This window comes from Chelonoidis abingdonii, chromosome 5 (genome assembly GCF_003597395.2).
Source record: "Chelonoidis abingdonii isolate Lonesome George chromosome 5, CheloAbing_2.0, whole genome shotgun sequence".
NCBI lineage: Eukaryota > Metazoa > Chordata > Testudines > Testudinidae > Chelonoidis > Chelonoidis abingdonii.
The window spans coordinates 11,951,389-11,967,615 of record NC_133773.1 but is presented as its reverse complement, the minus strand read 5'-3'; the positions used below and the strand labels follow the sequence as shown (position 1 = coordinate 11,967,615).

Genomic DNA, 16,227 nt, shown 5'->3' with positions numbered 1-16,227 from the left:
AAAGTTCAGACATTTCTTTGTTACACCCGGTTCAAGGGACGCCATCCAGAACATGAGTGGGATAGCTGAGAAGGCCAATGCAGAGAATATAGGGCAATACTTTATGGCAGTGCTATGAATGCGATATCGGAGCATCTATTTTTTGATCTAACATCCTAAAGCTACAGATGTATAGTAAATGTTCTAAGCCAGTGACCATTGTTTATAAAATAGTCTGGGGTTTTACTCTAGATGGAGATTTGAGTCAAACGTCAGTTGCTAGATTGCATGCACAAGAACCATGCGCAATTACCACAATTAGGAATTCTGTTCTTATCGAACTGTTGGTCTGAATCCCTCTGAAAGCATGCACTGACTCTGTATCTCAAAGGACTGTACACTCCTGCTAGCCCGACCCCCAACACACACTCTAGATTAGGCCACAGGTAAATGATTGATTGTTGCATCAAGCATCTCCCCCCTCTGTCACCAATTTATTTCCCTTCCTTTTCCTATTAAAGGCTAAGAAGCAGAATTTTTAGCTGTGGTAGCAATGCCCAGCACTCCACCTCAATGCCATAGGATTTAGAAAAGGATTTGTGACTAAGTTCCTCCTCTACCTTGGTGGATCTTGCGCTTATTGGTAGATTTGCTCACCTCAGTGATCTTCCCCACAGTCTGGATCAACTCCTCCTGTGTCTGATCAGGAGTTGCGAGGTTTGCGGGGAACCAGGCCCACACTCTACTTCAGGTTCCAGCCCAGGGCTCCATGGTTTGCAGCTGTCTATAATGCCTCCTGTAACAGCTGCATGACAGCTACAACTCCCTGGGCTACTTCCCCATGACCTCCTCCAAACACCTTCTTTATCCTCACCATAGGACCTTCCTTCTGGTGTCTGATAATGCTTGTACTTCTTAGTCCTCCAGCAGCACACCCTCTCACTCTCAGCTCCTTGTGCCTCTTGCTCCCAGCTCCTCACACACACTTCCTCTCCTCTAGCTCTTCCCCACCTGACTGGAGTGAGCTCCTTTTTAAACCCAGGTGCCCTGATTAGCCTGCCTTGATTGGCTGCAGGTGATCTAATCAGCCTGTCTGCCTTAATTGGTTCTAGCAGATTCCTGATTACTCTAGTGAAGCCCTTGCTGTGGTCACTCAGGGAACAGAAAACTACTCATTCAGTGACCAGTATATTTGCCCTCTACCAGACTCCTGTACCCCACTGGTCTGGGTCTGTCACAGATTATGCTGGCTGGAAATGGAGAAACGATGGGGCCTGAAAGATTTATGTCTCTTCACCTGATTCAGAGCTTGTCCATACCCATTTCTCACCTTAGGGCCCGGAAATGAAACCACCTCCAGAACTTGGCGTGTTGGGACTTTGTTTTTATACGTTATGTAAATGAGTTTTCTGCTTCCTAGTATTGGCACATCAAGAGAATATTCCTTGACTCATTGGACTTACATGTGCGCTGGCTCCACCTGCACAGGATGTTGGGGCAGGTGCTTCCCGGCCCCCAACAGCAGTATCACAATTAGAGCTGGGTGAACTTTTGTTTGTCAAATGAAAAATGCATTTTTCTGTGCTCCAAGCTACTCATAAATTTGAGTCAAAGTCAATTAATAGTTTCAGCTGAGAATTTTTCAAAAATGTTAAAGTATTTCTGTGTTGCTGGCAGATTAGGTGTCAGCTCATGCCAAAGCCCCAGGCCAAGTCACTTATGTATTAATACAGATCAAAGTGATTGCTAAATGTATACGAGTGTATTTGGTGTTTAAACATCCTGAAAACTACTGGGATGTTACTGGCATTGTTTCACTTATCTGTATCCCATTATAATGTAACAGCAAACATTTACATAGTGTGCACCCCTGTAACTAAATACCCCAATCAAGCAAGAAAGAAGCCTTGCAGAATGAAAATAAAGAACTTTACCAGAAAAGTGCTAATTTCAAAGCCTGTGATGATCAGAGGGCAAAGATGCTAAATGTACTCCTCACTCTCCATCATCACAGGGTAGTGATCCCGTCTGCTTGTTTTCTGAGAGAAGAAACTCAGTATGGATTTAGGGAAATGTCCTTCTTTCTGGACTGATTGGACTCTTGCAAGGTGAAACAACTGAACGAGAAGACAAGAGATCCCCAGTGTTATTCTGGGTAACCCTGAGAGACTTTTGGGAAACTGGCAGATTACTACATCTCTGCTCCATTTGGAATTATGGATTGTGACTCACATGTATATATATTTTGCCTGCTTTAACCTCTCAAGAACTCTCGTTTCCTTTTCTTGGCTAATAAACCTTTAGTTTACTATAGAACTGGCTTCTAGAATTACTCTTGATGTAAGATCTAAGGTATCAGTCGATCTGGGACAAGTCTCCTGGGACTGGAAGGAACATAAATATGATGTGATTTTTGGTGTAAGTGACCTTTTATCACAAAGTCCAGTTTGTCTGGGCTGCTAGAGAGTCTAAGGGGACTGTCTGTGACTGGCACAGTGATCCAGGAGTTCACATTTGTTACTGGTGTGGTGAAATCTAATTATAGATCACACCACCAGTTTTGGGTCTCTGCCCTGGTTTCTGGCAGTCTGCCCTGAAGGAGGCATCCATGGTTGTGAACCATTCCACAGAGTGTGATAATTTCATTTTGAAACTTTTTTCTTCAAAAATTGTTTCAAAATGTTGTTGTTTTGAATTCAAATATGACCATGTTTTTTAAACACCATGAAAAGGGGAGGGATTTAAAACACCCAAAAAGGACAAATGAAGACAAAAATCTTTTAAAAAAAACAATAATTTCAGTTGAGTCAAAGCAACTTTCCGTTCATTTTGTTTTTTGATTCAATGATTTTAATTGGTTTCTGTTCATGCAAACAGGATTTCCCCACACACCCATCCCAGATTCTGCAGTTTGGTCCCCAAACTGCAAACTCCATTATTCAGTCAGCTCTATTCAGTCAGCAGACAATATTGAAAGCTGATATTCAGTTGCTCACCTTTGCCAGGGATGCAGTCCTGATGAGTATAGAGATCATGTCACCTTGGCCCCAACTCAACAAGGTTCTTAACCACATGAGCAGTGTTAAAGAAGCCAATGAGAGTGCCCATGGGCTTAAAGTTAGGCACCTCACTGAACCAGGGCTGCTAACGGCATGTGACATCCCAGATGAATACAACAGCCTGTACAGCTTGAACCAAAAGCCTACACCCAGATGAATATCACAAACTGGGAGAAAACCAGGATCTGCAATGGATTTTTGTACTTCAGGCCTATCGCTACTTTGGATGCAAGATAGTCTAACAAAGCACAGTCAGGGCCGTCCGGGGGGGGCAAATGGGGCAATTTGCCCCAGGACCCGAGCCCCTCAGGGGCCCCACAAGCCCTAGGCCTGTGGCGGTCCAGGTATTCAGCAGCATTTCGGTGGTGGGGGGCCCTTCAGTGCTACTGAAGATGCGGAGCAACTGAAGGGCCCCAGCCGCCAAAATGCCACCAAAGACCTGGACCACCGCCATGTGAGTACAAGGGCTGCAGCTCCCCCGATTTGCCCCAGGCCCCCTGAATCCTTTAGGCGGCCCTGAGCACAGTGACCCTTTATATCCCTCTGGCAGGCAAGGGAGAATTTCAGTGAAGAACTCACACTGAAATGTACCAATTGTAACTGAAGGAAGAGTCCATTCTGAGAGGGGAGAGGTGGTCATCTGCATTGAGGAACGTATTGCAACAACGAGCCAGTTTTCAGAATGCTGCATGAGCAAATGCATCATCAAATGCATGTGTTGTAGGCTGCCTAATTGACATGTGCATTCACTGCAAACACACACAGGACCCGTACTGCAGATGTAATTTGTCTGTGCAGTTACAATGACTACACAGGTGGAGCAGACACAATTTGCTCTGGCAACACAAGCCAATATGTAAAACCCACAGAAAATGCTCCAGGTACATTTCTCATGTGGCTTTATAGTTCATAAAAGGAGCTACTTTCACAGATGGTGAGTGTGATCACCACAGAACAGGTTCAGCATGAATAGCTGTAAACCTTTCACACCAAGCCACGCTAATGTGTCTCACCCCAGTAGGCTGGGTCAGAATTGAGTTCAATCCTTGGTGTCTCCTGAGACTATACAATCAAGGCACCATTAGTGCCAAAATGTGGCAGCTTATATGCTGCGGCCACACATGCATGGGTATCCGGACAGGAACAATCCAGCTCATGATGACTCTCACATTTACTGGATGAGGCTTAAAAGATGCTTTGGCATTTCAAGTCATTGAAAGGCCTGGTCAAGTCTGTCTTCAGCAAATGCCTGTTCCCCACCTACCACAGTGCAGAGCTGTCCTGATAGGTTCAGAGGGTACAAGTGACATACGTCTCCCCTGCCACTTGCAAAAGAGGAATGTAAAAGAGACATTCCCCCATGAAAGCAGGTGGCGTTCTATGGACTTTGCCGTCGGTGCCAACGGCAACAGGCTCGGGGTTGTAATTTCTGGAAGATAAAAAGGAGGTTGACACAATCTTTCTTCACAGAAACGATATCAAACATCAGTGATATTGTTCACTCCTCCAGTAGCTTTGATCTAATGATCTCCAAGTGTTTTACAAATGTCCATAACTAAGCGTCATAACACCTCTCTCAGCTAGGGAAGGAAGGAAGAGGCTGAAGTAAGACTTACTTAACTAACCACTATAATGCATCCATGAACGTGTCAATTAGTAGTAAATTACACAAAGAAAGACACTGAGTCTACATATCTGTCCATCTTACAGTTCTGTACAGAGCCAGTGATGGTAGCATCTAAGTGTATCCTAAATGAAACTAAAGAACAATGACTATTGCCAGTAAAACACAGGTCTTAAAATTAGGTTAAAAACAAAAAGAGGACTATGTAAATGTGTTTTTTTACATCTAAAAAAGAGAGAGTCCATTGCACCGCTAAAGGTGCAACATGGGAACCAGGATCGATAACGTAAGCCTATAGCTTTCCCTGGATAAACTTGTGATCTGCTAGGGTCATTCTGACAACCCTTTGTTTCTATCCTCTCTAAAATTTTAATAACGTGTCATCTTGTAGATCATTTCGGTAGCTGGTGCTTTAGGAGGTTTGTGTTTGCCATTCTAGTTGCTAGCTATATAGCAGTTGAAGGATGGTGGGAAAAAAAAGTCTTTGGGTCCTGGGACAGGTGGTACTCTGTGCTGGGCCTGGAGGGACTATGATAATACAAATACCAGTGCTGGCACTATTAGGAAGAGAAGCAGCACGATCAGACAGCAGCCACAGATAGGATGTTGCAGCCCAATCCAGTACTGCTTGGGGGCACAGCGCATTCAGGCTAAAAAATGGGGCAAGATCTATCTCTGGGGATAAGATGCACAAACAAGGAACTGGAGGTGTGGGGAAGACTATAACAAATTAGCTGTAACTTTGCTGTTTGTCAAAGAGGAATTTGTCTACCTATGTGTGTCGCTGCCTCTCACTTTGCAAATGGCACCAACGTGCAGAGCATCTATTTAAGCTTCTAGGACTGTGAGAGCAAAAATCAAATTTACAAGGCAGGGACAATGCTGAAGTGGAGTTGATATATCTCTAGTTTGGGATTAGCCTACAAATGTCAAAGTGAAAAATTTTACGCTTCCCCTGCATCAGCTGCACTGCTTAGAGCTGGGTAAAACACTTGGGGGGAGAAGTTTATTTGCCCCCCCCAAAAAAATGCACTTGCCGTTGACCTGAAACAAGTCATGAATTTGACGTATGTTCGCAGAATAGTTTCCGACTCCAAAGTTTTCTTGGCCTAGATTCACAAGGGGACTTTAGCACCATTCACAAAGCTACAAGAGGTGAGGGTGTAGCAGTACAGCTTCCCACTGTCAGGGCACTCATGTGGGAGATGCGGGTTCAAGTCCTCCCTCTGTTGATATGGAGCAGGGATCAGAAATTGAGTCTTTTCCTTCCCAGGAAGATGCCCTACCCACTGGACTGCAGGGTCATTTCTCTCACCTGCCAACCCCCAGCCTTTGTGACTATTTGTGTATTTTATACAAAAAGTGGAATCATTTCAGCAGGACAGACTTGCCCCTGTAGTCAAATGGTTGAGGCATGCTCCTGGAAGAATTCAATGCCCATCTGCACATAAGGCGGGGGGGAACTGAACTCAGCTCTTCCACATCCTGTGTGTGTCTTCATAATGTCTAACCTAGTGGTTAAGACAGAGCACATTATCCGCTCCCTCCCGCTTCACAACTAAACTAGCCCTTTCAAAGTGCCCAGCAACAAAGCATTTCTGGTTAAATTAAACTTTGTTCTACCCAAAACAGATCTTGTCAATTCTGCAAAGGTTTCAGAGTTTTTTAGTTCAGTTTGACTTGAACTAATTTTTTTCTTCAACTCCCCCCCACCCCTTAGGCACTGCCCAAAACTGGGGAGAAAAAAGTCAGTTATTTGCCCATCGCTACTGCTTGTGCCCATTGACATGGCACTGAAATTGGGTGCAAGATCCAAATGTCCATCGTTTAATCAAGTGGCACAGTTAAGTGTGCGCCACCTTGCTGGACTGGGAACACCTAGGAACAATAGTGCCACTTAATGAATTCTTCTCAGGGAGTTGAGAGCGGGCATGTACTTCCTCACTGCTGGGTTCAGCGCACAGGCAAGCTTTCAAATCTGTGTATGGCGGATGAGACCTGGTTTGAGGTCAGATCCGATACTCCATTTTCAAATTGGCTCTGTCTGGTGATAGCCAGTGCAGCACTTGAAGGCTCTCACAATGGAGATGAAGTACTCTCTCCGTCTGCAGAGTAGCTCTAACAACCTCCCCGGCAATAGGACTACAGCATGACCCTAGAGCAGGGGGGGCCAAACTTTTTGGCCTGAGGGCCACATCGGGTTTTGTAAATTGTATTTAGGGGAGGAGGCCGTGGCCCAGCCCAGCCCTATCTGCCCCCCCAGGACTCTTGCCCCATCCAACCCCCCCGTTCCCTGACAGCCCCTCTGAGACCCCTGCTCCATCCATACACCCCCACTCCCTGTCCCCTGACTGCCCCCAGACCCTGCCACCCCATCCAACCCCTCCTCTCATTCCTGACTAGGGTGACCAGACAGCAAGTGTGAAAAATTGGGATGGGGGTGAGGGGGGTAATAGAATCCTATATAAGAAAAAGACCCAAAGATAGGGACTGTCGCTATAAAATCAGGACATCTGGTCACCCTATTCCTGACATGCCACTTCCCCCCCGGGATCCCTGTCGCCCCTTCCAACCCCTCCTCTCATTCCTGACGGCCCCCCTCAGGACCCCTGCCCCATCCAACCACTCCTTATCCCTGTCCCCTGACTGCCCCTGGAATCCCTTCCCCTGACTGCCCCCCACTGCCCCATCCAGCCCCCCTCTTTCCTGACTGCCCCCAGGATCCCTGCCTCCATTCAACCCTGTTTCCGCCCCAACCACCTTCTACACCCCCACCCCCTGACCACCACACCAAACTCCCCTGTCCTGTATCCAACCCCCCCTGCTCCCTGCCCTCTTTCCACGCTGCCTGAAGCACCAGTGGCTGGTGGTGCTACAGACACACTGCCCAGCTGGAGCTGGGCCATGCCACCGCCACTGCAAAGCACAGACACTTGGTCAGTCCGGCCTCTGCAGCTGCGCTGTCCCAGGAGCTCACAGCCCTGTTGCACACAGCATTGCACTGGCGGTGGAGCGAGCAAGCTGTGTCTGCAGGGGAGGGGACACAGCAGGGAAGGGGCTGGGGGTAGCCTTCTGGGCCAGGAGCTCAGGGGCTGGGCAGGACGGTCCTGCAGGCTGGATGTGGCCCATAGTTTGCCCACCTCTGCCCTAGAGACAAGGTTACTTCACTGTCTGATAAGATAATATTGGCTTGCATTTAACCATGGGTAGGGCCCCACCAAATTCATGGTCTATTTTGGTCAATTTCATGGTCATAGGATTTTTAAAAATTGTGAATTTCATTATTTCAACTATTTAAATCTGACATTTCACAGTGTGGGGGGTCATAAGATTATTGTGGAGGTGGGGCAGGGGTTGCCTTACTGCTACCCTTACTTCTACACTGTTGCTGGGGGCAGCGCTGCCTTCAGAGCTGGTCAGCTGGAGGGCGTTGACTCCTGGCCAGGAGCTCTGCTCTGAAGGCAGAGCCGCTGTCAGCAGCAGCGCAGAAGTAAGGTTTGCATAACATGGTGTTGCCACCCTTACTTCTGTGCTGCTGCTGGCAGAGTGCTGCCTTCAGAGCTGGGCACGAGGCCAACAACTGCCACTCTCCGGCCGCCCAGCTCTGAAAGCAGGGCAGAAGAGTGACAATACCATGACCCCCCTAAAATAACCTTGTGGACCATCCTCCCCCCGCACAACTCCCTTTTGGGTCAGGACCCCCAATTTCAGAAAGGCAGGTCTCCTCGTGAAATCCGTACAGCATAAGGTAAAAGCACACACAAGACAAGATTTCAAGTGGGTGGCTGGATTTCATGGTCGACGACACATTTTTCCATGGCCACGAATTTGGTAGGCCCCTAATCAGGTGTCATAGACTACCAAACAGGAACCATTTTTGGCCAGTACCAACATGAGGCCAGCTACAGCAGCCCTTAGCAAAGACTCTCTGGAGTAAAGGAACCATGTCTGGAGGCTACATGCGAGCTGGTGACCTAGAGATGACTCGGAATCTTATAATTAGGCCCAGGAGCTATTCAGTTCCTTCTGAAGGGAGGGAAGACGCAAGCAGCTACACTGAGAAGAAGCAAAGCTGAAGAACTCCAGTATTTTATAGTGGGTGGTTTTGAGTGCTTTAAAGTTGGCCACAGGACTAGAAATACCTTCGTCTCTGAGCACACCTCCCATATGGTGTTGAAAATGTAACCCGACGTAGCTGCAACAGGAAGCTAGAACTGCTGGTATTTCTACTGCATGCAAACAGCCTCAGTGAGTGAGGTTCTGACTCAGAACCCCGTTCAAGCCCCAGCAGATATGGATTTGGCTTTGCAGTTGGTTGTTCTTAGTGACCACTGCTCCTGCATACGTACACACTCACAAATTCCTGCTAAAAGTCGGTTGTATGTGCCCTGGCACGAATAGAGGAACGTGTCAGCTACCTGAAGCGGAGGTTGCTCAGAAGGCAACTCTCTTTACATCAGTGTCTCAACCCTTAACTTTTCCATCCCTTGAAGTGTGCAGCTGGTAAGAAGAGTCCTGATAAGATCAGTTCCAGGCAGACTATGACAAAAGTGGAGTGTAGGTGTCTGGAAGATAACAGATATGTTCACACATACATGGAGTTCTTAGAGCAGCGGGTGAAATCAACCTGCTGCCACATTCACTGAAGTATTTCCCCATACAATCAGGGCTTGCTGGGACAAGTCTCGTTTCCTCTTGCAAAGAATGGATAATTTGCTTGTACACGTTAATCTGCTGAAAGATACGGAGACAAAATGTCTATTGAATCATTCACCTATTTGTTCAATTGCTCATGTGAGTATAATAAAGATCATCCCTACCGAGACTTGGGGCAGAGGGACAACATTTACTTGTACAAACAATTCTCTTACCACCACCGCTCCCTGCTTATCTCCTCCAAGTACAGCCGCAGCGCTCCTTTGCTGTTCCTCTGGGCCAAAGTCTGCTGCCTCCTATTGCTGACAGCTCACAAAGCAACCGCCACTTCCCCTCTCAAGTGCTGACTCATCCCCCTTGGCTTCCACAGCAGCCCTTGGCAAATTCAGGAAGCGATGAGTCACCCAGGCAGAGATATGGAGCTGATCTAGGGGTATAGGGAAAAGATCAGAGAGACACCGGGCAATAAGAGATGTCGGGGACCAGAAGAAGGTGGCTAGAGAAGAATACTTAACTCTTCCTTGACGCTTCTCATCCATAGCATCCTGATCCCCATCTTAAGGAAGGAGAAAATAGGCAGAGTGGCACAGTGACCCCAGCTCAGTGGCAGAATTGAGGCCAATCCAATCACTCAGTAAGGGTGGAGATAGGAGCTAGGTTGACAGAAGCAGTCACTCGGGGAGGTGTGTTCCTTCACCAACAGAAAAACTCCTGTCAGCGTAGTGTGTGTCTATGCTATGGGTTTCTTTCACCATAGCGTATACATAGCCGAAGAGTAGAGCTGGGCCAATAAATGGATTTTTCAGTTCACTAGCATTTACAAATAGAAAAAAAAATATTTGGGGTCAAATTAACCATTTCATTTGATCCAAAATAAAATGTTCCGTTTTGGCTTTGAGCTATTTTTCTCTTAAAAACTTTTATTTTTTAAATAAATCAAAGGAAATTTCTAAATGAAATGGAAGGATTTGTTTGTTTTAATTTTGATTGTTTTCAGTGTTTGGGGATTTTATTTTAATTTTTGAACAAACAATTCAGCAAAGTCAACAGGAATTCGTGAAATGTTTCTATGCCCTGGAATTTGCATTTTTTTTTTTTGCAGAGAAAAATTTTCAGATGAAATTTTTTTTGCTCAGTTCTAATTAAGAGACCCTGGTCCTGCTCTGCTCTGCAAATTGCTTCTGTAGGGCTCTGGTGTGTGTCTAAAGCCTCTAGAAAGGCAAAGGATAAGATTACATCATGGAATCAAGGAGCAGTGAGTGATACTTGCCACCTAACCCAATAAGGCTCCTGCATCAACAGTGATGTGTGTTCCTCTTCTTACAAAAAGGATTTTAAAAATCGAAAGTTTAAAAAAAAAGTCACTCTCTTTTTGTTTTGGCACAAAAGACGAGATGCAGAGTTAATGTTAAAGATCGGTCTGGCAAAAAAGCACCAGACCCTCAAACTCTTGGGATGTGCCTAAGATCTCTGTGGCTCAGACCTGCTTCCATAAGCTGGATTTTATTGGGATGCCCAATCCAAACCTCTTTGGAAACACTCACATTCAGATCCCAGCTTTGTGGTCTGAGTGCCACCATTAGTCAGCATAGCTGGGATCTTATTAACGGGAACCTCAAACCTTCCCCTCTTGGGACATCAGGGCAGGGTTCTACAATATTTCCCAGCTGTGGAGTGATTTATTAGTATGTGCATTGCAGTAATACCAGGAGGCTTCAGCCACGAGAAGCGCGCTAGGTGCTGCACAGAACCTAGTGAGACATACACTTCAGAAGCTTCCAATCTACATGCCAAGAAGAAGCCAGGGCGGGAGGTGAAGCAGAGAGGGGCAGTGACTTTCCTGGGGCCAAACAGCAGGTCAGTGGCAAATCCAGGGATAGATCCCATGCCTTACCCACCTGATCCTACTCTTCCCCTTCCATAAAGGGATTTGTAAGCAGCCTTCCTTACTGTTTCGCTGGCCGCCACCAGCTGCTTTCCTTTCCTCTGGAGCTTGCCAGTGCTATGCGTGTCTCTCCCCAACCCTGCCTTAAACCAAAGGGGAGGTCCAATGTATCAGGCTCCTGGGGCCAGGAGAACCCCATGGCAGAGCATGATCTGTTTAACCCAAATACACAAAGATTGCAGCACTTGCTCAATATGGAATTTGGTAAGAAACTAAACAGGATTCTGTTTATTCGGGCTAAAGCCCAATGAGCCAGCTAACCTGAGGTTGTAAGCAAATGGCCACTCACGTTACTGCCTGGGCATCTTGTGTTTACCAGAGGAACCAGCAAAAAGGTTTACTTGTAGATTAGCAAGCGTGGGAAAGGAAATCCAGGATGTTTGTGTGGACGTAACAAATGCACTTTTAGCCCATGGCTTTGGAAATTAGCCCCAATAGCTGAATGAAAGCCTTGAGCCTACACTGGCTCAAAGAGAGAAAGCCAGTGCCAGCGTTCGATCTAACAGTCCTTGTTCAAGGCTATGATGAAAGCAACATTTTTCTGACCCTAAACATGAAGGAGAGAATCCCATCCTTGCCTTTGCACCGATAGCCCTCAGCATGGGAACCAAGGCACCAGCTAGAGCGTGATGCACAGCTTGCAGGGCACAGGTGCCGGTTGAGGGCATAGAGAAGCCAGAGGGTGAGGTAATGGGCAGATGGATCTCCAGCCCTATGTGCTGAAGGCTTGACCTATTCTAGTGCCCTGTCAGCTGTAACGGTTTGGTCTAATTTTGTTGCTTGGGTTTAGCCTGTGGGAGCTGGGTGGAGTTGGTAGCCTGTGGCATGCAGGAGATCAGCCTAGATGATCTGGTGGTCCCTTCTGGCCTGAAACTCTAAGCTACGAGGACACACATAGGGCCACAGACTCAGCAGTGCTAGCCATGGGTGGCTATGCAGCTTCTTAGCATGCTGGAGAGCAGTCTGACCTCTATGCACCCACCCAGCCCCACAACAGGTAGATCCACATGTAGCATGAGAAGATGGACAGTCCACCCAGCGTGACCCACCATTAAGGACAGACTGACATGCTTTCCCAGGTCACCGCTTCCAACAGGAGAGCAGGGAAAGCCTCAGTACCATGCAACACAGCCTGTCTGGCTATTCACATTCACTCCAAAAATGGCCAAAAGTTATGCTCAACTGAAGACCATCCAGCCTATGAGTTCATACGGGGCCAGCACCCATTGCAGCCACATCTTCCATGTGGGTTATTGTAGTGGTGTTTGCATAGACTGGGTTTGAACTTGAATGGGACGTACCATAGTTATTGTAGCTGGGTTACTGTCACTGGTCAGCCGAACTAAGCGTCTCACATTCATTCTCCTGGGCCGACCAATGCATTACTGTGCTGGTGTTCAGACAGGTCCATTATTAGTTGAATAGAGAGGCCACAGAACTGAATGAATAATGGATTTTTCAGCATAGCAGTCAAACACAGCATCTGGCAGAACAATTCTATTATTTTAACTGAAACTGAAGTTTTTCCCCTTGCCCCAGTAGAAAAATTGTTTTCAGTTGAACAAAACATGTTGTTCAACCCTAAATGAAACTTGCAGTTTTTCCATTTCATTTTGGAAGGGTTTCACTTTTTTTTTTAAATTGCTAAATTTCTTAATGAAATCCTGTTTTGAAATGAAAAGTCAGTGTTTCATTTTGAAACTGTCAAAGTGAAATTCTGACACCGATTTTTCTTCCATTTTTTTTCCCAGCTGAAACTATTTGCAGAATTTGATCCCATGTCACAAATAATTTTGATGGGCCCAAAAATGCATTTTTCAGCAAAAAAAAAAAAAAAGTGTGTTTTTTTTTTCCTTTTCCAGAGAATAAATCACTCAGCACTGGGACTGAGGTATTATGACTCAGATAGCTGCTTAAAACAGGATACTCTCATGCTCATCTCAGGCAATTGAAAGTAAAGCTTACATTACAGTACCCTCTTGTGGTAGAATGACAGACCTACATAGCTGTAGCATATACAGAAAATATCCCAGAAGCGATGCGCACTTCAAAGTACCCAGGTCTTTACTTCTCACCGAGGAAAGAATTGTCCCCCTGGCTTGTCTAACTTCATAGAACAGGAAGTTCTCTGTAGTTAGAGATTACAACCAGGTTCTGGTACTAGCCCTAGTTTCAGATAAACCCTTTGACCCACAAATTGACTGATGCAAGTGGTTTGGCTTCAAAATTGCTAGGTTTATTCTGACAGGTCAGCAGCCGTGTCAGTCTGTATCCGCAGAAAGAACAGGAGTCCTTGTGGCACCTTAGAGACTAAACACATTTATCTGAGCATAAGCTTTCATGGGCTAAAACCCACTTCATCGTATGCATGGAGTGGAAAATACAGTAGGAAGATATATATACACACAGAGAGAACATAAAAAATGTGTTGCCATACCAACTCTAATGAGACTAATCAATTAAGGTGGGCTATTCTCACCTATTACCTTAATTGATTAGTCTTGTTAGAGTTGGTATGGCAACACCTATTTTTTCATGTTCTCTGTGTGTGTATATACACATCTTCCTCTGTATTTTCCACTCCATGCATACGATGAAGTGGGTTTTAGACCACAAAAGCTTATGCCTAACAAATTTATTTAGTCTCTAAGGTGTTCTTTAGGCTTATTCTGTAAGTGCAGGAGAATTTTTCAGCTGTGTTTGAAGAGAATGTGTCTTGTGTTTGAGTTACAGGTCACTTAAAAATAAATAAATAAATAATCCCAATAGGAAACTGACTCTTCTCTGTCCTTCATCTCCTACTAGCCAGCTAACTTTCCATATTGTTTTCCAGGAGATGTAAACTTCTCCACCAGCTGTATTTGCTTAATTATAATGAACGTTCTTCAAAGTTATTTATGTACCTACTTGTAGTGAGCAGAGATGTGCGTGAACAGTCTGACTGCTAGAGGGGGAACCTTAAAGAACATATGGATTTGTTAGCCCTGTGTCACTGCTGCTGAGCTGCTCAGCTCAAGGGGCAGAGATCTGAGGTTCAAGAACCAGCCTACAAACCCTGGCTTTACACCCTTGTGTGGATTATTTAGTACCGGTGATTATTTGCAGAGGTGGATTTGTTGCAGAATGGTGCCCCATGGTATTTTTCCTGAAGAATGGGCAGATAATTGGTCAAGCTCATCTTATGTCACCCTGATTAAGTGGTGGAGCCAAGAAACTTCTGAACATTATTTGCTTCAGAGGAAGGCTCAGCAAAACTATTCAATAAATAGTTATGGGACAACCTGGCCCTAGAGAACATTCCTCCAACCCCCACAAGTTAGAGAGTGACTTATGCCTTGAAACAAGAGGGTTTGGATTTCCCTTCCAAACACTCATTTGGTTTCTTAGTATTTATTAAAACTCTGTCTATTATTCTCCATGTAAATGTCTAAGCCCTGTTTCAATCCTGCTAAGCCCTCGGTTGCTGTGATACCTAGTGGCAATGAGTTCCACAGGCTCATTGTGTGAAAGTTCAGTACAGCTCTTGGGATTCACAAACATTTGATTACGCAGAAGTCATCTGAATGCTCCAATGTAATAAGACCTCATATGAAGCCTAGTGAACCAACCCCAGCATTCTGAGCTGCAAAAATATCTACACAGCTGGTGTTTGTTTTGTTTTTTCACTGGAACCAGGGACACCGGTGTATCTTCCGGTCAGCCAGTTCTACTATCACCTGTCTGAGCTGCTGCATCCAAAGTGAATCTAATTCTTAAATGCCTGGGGCCCATCCTGACAACCCATGAGAGTTGAGTTGCAGTCTTTACTCAGGCTTTTCTCTTTTGATGGTAGGAGGGAGGAAAGACATCAGAGAAGCAATGGACAGATGGTGATGAACTGGTCAGAGTGAACCATTGCAGATCCTGGTGATGTCACCTAATGAGAATGCTGAAGCTGGTGAGGAAAGGAAAGGGAGGAGGACCTGTTAGACTGAGGAGTCGGTTTGATGCCTTTGTTAAGAGGCCTCAGGCTGCTAAAGGAGGGCATCTGAGGGGAGCTGGAGCTCAACCATTCATTTTTAATTGGTTGATGAATTAACCAGCCTTCCCACTGTCTCAGACAGCAGCTGAATAGCCAGATTCTCTCAATGCCTGGGATGGGGCCAGCTGGTCACCCTGCAAAGCCATTGGGAGCAGGATGCTGGCTGCTGTGTACGCAGCAATCCCTTCCATGATCACTTTCCAGGCCCTCAGTCAGCACCCCACAGAGATGAAAAGGGGGCAGGGATCTGTCAGGAGCAGGCTGAGAGGAGTAGCTGGGGAGAAAAGTTGTGACTTTCCAGGCTGAAGTTACACAGCTCACCCATTTCATAGGAGGGTGACAGCAAGCCAGGTACTGGCTGAGTTTTGGTTGAATCTCAGTGAAAGTCCAAGAGCACCAGCTTGAAAAAAAAAAACACAAAAACAAACCAAGCTTATGTTATATCCACATTTCACAGGGCTCTTCCAATAACCAGCCTGGACCATTCCTCCTTTGGCTTCAGGTCATAGCTACTTTACAGGAACAAAGTGGCCATCTGTGGAGTCTGATTCTCCACTGGGTTCAGTACAGTCTAAAACAGGCAATACGCCCAATCAGCTGAACCTGTACAGCTAATAATGCAGTCGCACTGGAGCTTGGTCATTCCCATCACTATTGCAAAGGATCTGAAATATTGTGGTATTCTTCAGAATCGTTTCTTCTCATTCCTTCCTGCACGTTTCCCCTCTCTGTTGCCTGAACAATCCCGGCCACGAACCACAAACAGCACCTAGGACCAATGTGAATACAATCAAAGAGGGACATTTCTACAGGGAAGCGTTGTCAGCTCCGCTTCTTCTGCTAAGCTATAATTTGAGGCAGCTGATCTGCACTGATGAACTCTAACTTGTGCAAAAAGAGGAGCTCATTCAGTCTGATCAATGCCCAAAAGCCCACTGCTTAC

The 16,227-nt window shown here is 45.9% G+C and overlaps 1 long non-coding RNA gene across 1 annotated transcript; it reads right to left on the bottom strand.

Annotated features, from left to right (window-relative positions):
* Positions 1–1,348: 1,348 nt before the first annotated feature.
* Positions 1,349–9,897, bottom strand: LOC116814581 (uncharacterized). Its single transcript, XR_004371286.2, has 3 exons — positions 9,534–9,897; positions 4,303–4,467; positions 1,349–2,096 (listed from the first exon to the last, which is right to left on the bottom strand). It is a non-coding gene; the product is annotated as an uncharacterized LOC116814581 (long non-coding RNA).
* Between the last annotated feature and the right edge of the window lie 6,330 nt (positions 9,898–16,227).